A 4617-nucleotide genomic window follows, 5' to 3' on the forward strand; every position below is an offset into this window, starting at 1 on the left:
GTTTTTGAACAAGCCCTAATGAGTATGAGTATGCATATGATGATATGGTATGTGTTATTGTTTTTTTTCATGTATATGGTATATTTGTATGTATATTGGGGGCTATTTGGGACTCACACTGTATATATGGAGGCTATGTGGGGTTCACACTGTATATATGGAGGCTATGTAGGGCTCACACTGTATAGATGGAGGCTATGTGGGGCTCACACTGTATATATGAAGGTTATGTGGGGCTTATACTGTATATAGGAGCCCATGTGGAGGCTCATACTGTATATAGGGGGCTATGTTGGGGCTAAATCTGTATATACAGAGGCTATGTGGGGCTCATGCTATATATAGGAAGCTATGTGGGGGCACATACTAGATTAGGAGGCTATGTGAGGACTCATACTGAATGTAGGAGGTTATATGGGGGTTCATACTGTATGTAGGAGGCTATGTGGGGGCTTATACTGTGTATAGGAGCTATGTGAAGGCTCATCTTGTATATAAGAGGCTCCTTGGGGCTCACACTATATACAGGGAGGCTATGTGGGGGCTCCTGCTGTATATACAGAGGCTATGTGGTGCTCATGCGGTATATAGGAGGCTATGGGGGGCTTATGCTGTATATATGAGGCTATTTGGGGCTCATACTGTAAATAGGAGGCAATATATATGGGACACACTGTATATGCAGGCTATGTGGGGCTCACACTGTATATATGGAGGCTGTGTGGGGGTTCGTACTGTATATGGGAGGTTATGTGGGGGCTCATACTGAATGTGGGAGGCTATTTGGGGGCTCAGACTGAATGTAGGAGGCTATGTGGGGGTTCATACTGTAAATAGGAGGCAATATGGGGGCTCATACTGTATATAGGAGGCTATGTGAGGGCTCATATTGTTTATAGAGAGGCTATATGGGGCTCATACTATATATAGGGGGCTGCACTATATTCAATTACAATCCTTGTTATGTGCACATTCTGCTGTGTTTTTTTCTGCTCCTCATTTACTCTGTGTGCTACTATGCCCAAAATAGATACTTTTACTGAGATACATATATATGTGTGTATACCTTATATGTGCGCATTTGCACTTTACTATATAATTTTCGATGTGCACATCCATCACTCCATTTACCGTACTTCATAGATTTCTAAGATATAGCAGATTCCTTTTAGGGAGATATATATGTCTGTTATATATTTTTAGCACGTTACTTACTTTGTGAGTTCCCACAGCAGATTACGCTCTTCATATGTGACTATATGGCCAGTAACTATATACATATCTATTCATACAATTGTACCTTTGTAGCTTCCATTCGTACATGTTTTTTATGCCTTTATTTGTCATTGTTTGTATGCATTATGTGTGTGCGCCTGTTTCCTACATTACAACTGCATACCTTTTGGGTTTCTAATAAAGTTTTTTTACCATCTCTATATGACCATTTTTTATTATTAACCATTTTTTCATTTTTTCTTTTTTTTGGTTCTGTATTTTTATGGTCCAAGTACCATTTCTAGCATTTATATGTGTTTCATACCACTGTTACATGCATTGACATTGATATTATATATATGTATATGTTGGAGCTCATATTGTATATAGGAGATAACCGGGGCTCATACTATATAGTGTGGTCCAATAAGGTTATGAAGGGGGAGGTTCATCAAACATGGTGTAAAGTGAAACTGGCTCAGTTGCCCTTAGCAACCAATCAGATTCCACTTTTCATTCCTCACAGACAAAGTTTATAGTCGAAAACCAAAAAGTGTCAGTGATTTGAAAAATTACATAAGAGATGCATTTCAAGAAATTAATACCCATTGCTCTGGCTCTGGCCTGCCCTCGACATGGCTCCGGCCTGCCCTCTCTTTGGCTCCGACCTGCTCTCGCTCTGGCCTGGCCTCGCCTTGGCTCCGGCCAGCTCTCGCTCTGGCCTGCCTTCGCCTTGGCTGTAGCCTGCTCTCGCTCTGGCCTGCCTTTGCCTTGTCTCCGGCCTGCTCTCACTCTGGCTCTGGCCTGCCATTGCTCCGGCCTGCTCTCGCTCTGGCTCTAGCCTGCCTTCGCCTTGGCTCCGGGCTGCTCTCGCTCTGGCCTGCTCTCGCTTTGGCTCTGGTCTGCCCTAGCCTTGGCTCCGGCCTGCTCTCGCTCTGGCCTACCCTGGCTCTGCCTCTGGCCTGCCCTCGCCCTGGCTACGGCCTGCTCTCGCCTTGGCTCCAGCCTGCTCTCGCTCTAGCTCCGTCCTGCCCTCGCCCTGGCTCCACTATGCCACAGCTCGGGCTCCGGCCTGCCCTCGCCTTGGCTACGTCCTGCTCTCTTCCTGGCTCTAAACTGCTCTCGCTCTGGCTCTGAACTGCTCTCACTCTGGCCTGCCCTCGCCCTGGCTCCGGCCTGCTCTCTCTCTGGCTCTGGCCTGCCCTTGCCCTGGCTCCGGCCTACTCTCGCTCTGGCTCTTGCCTCGCCCTGTCTCCGGCCTGCTCTCGCCCTGGTTCCGGACTGCCCTTGCCTTGGCTCTGGCCTTCTCTATCTCTGGCTCGGGCCTGCCGTTGCCTTGGCTCTGGCCTACCCTCGCTCTGGCTACGGCCTGCCCTCGCCCTGACTCCGGCCTGCCCTTGCTCTGGCTCCGGCCTGCTCTCGCCCTGCCTCCGACCTGCTCTCGCTCTGGCCTGCCCTCGCCCTGGCTCCGGCCTGCTCTCTCTCTGGCTCTGGCCTGCCCATGCCTTGGCTCCGGCCTGCTCTCTCTCTGGCCTGCCCTTGCCTTAGCTCCGGCCTTCTCTTGCTCTGACCTGCCCTCGCCCTGGCTCTGGCCTACCCTCGCCTTGGCTCTGGCCTGCTCTCGCTCTGGCTCCTGCCTGCCCTCGCCCTGACTGCGGCCTGCCCTTGCTCTGGCTCCGGCCAGCCCTCGCATTGGCTCCGGCCTGCTCTCGCCCTGGCTCTGGCCTGCCCTTGCCGTGGCTCTGGCCTGCTCTCGCTCTGGCTCTGTCCTGCCCTCGCCTTGACTCCGGCCTGCTCTCTCCCTGGCTCTGGCTTACCCTTGCCCTGGCTTCGGCCTACTCTCGCTCTGGCTCTGGCCTGCTCTCGCTCTGGCCTCGCCCTGTCTCCGGCCTCCTCTCTCCCTGGTTCCGGCCTGCCCTTGCCTTGGCTCTGGCCTTCTCTTGCTCTGGCCTGCCCTTGCCTTGGCTCTGGCCTACTCTCACTCTGGCCTGCCCTCGCCCTGGCTCCGGCCTGCTCTCGCTCTGGCTCTGGTCTGCTCTCGCTCTGGCGTGCCCTCGCTTTGGCTCCGGCCGGCTGTCGCTCTGGCCTGCCCTCACCCTGGCTCCAGCCTGCTCTGGATCTTTCTCTGGCCTGCCCTCGCCTTGGTTCCGGCCTGCTCTCGCTCTGGCTTTGGCCTGCCCTCACCTTGGCTGCGGCCTGCTCTCACCTTGGCCCCGGCCTGCTCTTGCTCTGGCTCCAGCCTGCCCTCGTCCTGGCTCCGGCCAGCCCTCGAGGGCCTTGGCACCGGCCAGCTCTTGCTTTGGCTCTGGCCTGCCCTCGCCCTGGCTCCGGACTGCTCTTGCTCTGGCCTGCCCTCGTCTTGACTCCGGCCTGCTCTCGCTCTGGTTCTGGCCTGCCTTCGCCTTGGCTCCGGCCTGCCCTCGCTCTGGCTCAAGCCTGCTCTACCTGTGGCTGTGGCCTGCCCTTTCCTTGGCTCCGGACTGCTCTCGCTCTGGCTCTGGCCTTCTTTTGCTCTGGATCTGGCCTGCCCTCGGCTTGGCTCCGGCCTGCACTCGCTCTGGCCTGCTCTCGCTTTGGCTCCGACCTGCTCTCGCTCTGGCCTGCCCTAGCCTTGGCTCCGTCTCGCTCTGGCCTGCCCTCGCCTTGGCTCCGGCCTGCTCTCGCTCTGGCCTGCCTTTGCCTTGTCTCCGGCCTGCTCTCACTCTGGCTCTGGCCTGCCTTTGCTCCGGCCTGCTCTCGCTCTGGCTCTGGCCTGCTCTGGCTCTGGCTCTAGCCTGCCTTCGCCTTGGCTCCGGGCTGCTCTCGCTCTGGCTCTGGCCTGCTCTCGCTTTGGCTCTGGGCTGCTCTCTCTCTGGCTCTGGCCTGCTCTCGCTTTGGCTCTGGTCTGCCCTATCCTTGGTTACGGCCTGCTCTCGCCTTGGCTCCAGCCTGCTCTCGCTCTAGCTCCGTCCTGCCCTCACCGTGGCTCCACTATGCCACAGCTCGGGCTCCGGCCTGCCCTCGCCTTGGCTACGTCCTGCTCTCTCTCTGGCTCTGGCCTGCCCTTGCCCTGGCTCCGGCCTGCTCTCTCTCTGGCTCTGGCCTGCCCTTGCCCTGGCTCCGGCCTGCTCTCTCTCTGGCTCTGGCCTGCCCTTGCCCTGGCTCCGGCCTACTCTCGCTCTGGCTCTTGCCTCGCCCTGTCTCCGGCCTGCTCTCGCCCTGGTTCCGGACTGCCCTTGCCTTGGCTCTGGCCTTGTCTATCTCTGGCTCGGGCCTGCCGTTGCCTTGGCTCTGGCCTACCCTCGCTCTGGCTACGGCCTGCCCTCGCCCTGACTCCGGCCTGCCCTTGCTCTGGCTCCGGCCTGCTCTCGCCCTGCCTCCGACCTGCTCTCGCTCTGGCCTGCCCTCGCCCTGGCTCCGGCC

The sequence above is a fragment of the Phyllobates terribilis genome, unplaced genomic scaffold (assembly GCF_046119375.1).
Source record: "Phyllobates terribilis strain yellow unplaced genomic scaffold, ASM4611937v1 Scaffold_103__1_contigs__length_5881359, whole genome shotgun sequence".
NCBI lineage: Eukaryota > Metazoa > Chordata > Amphibia > Anura > Dendrobatidae > Phyllobates > Phyllobates terribilis.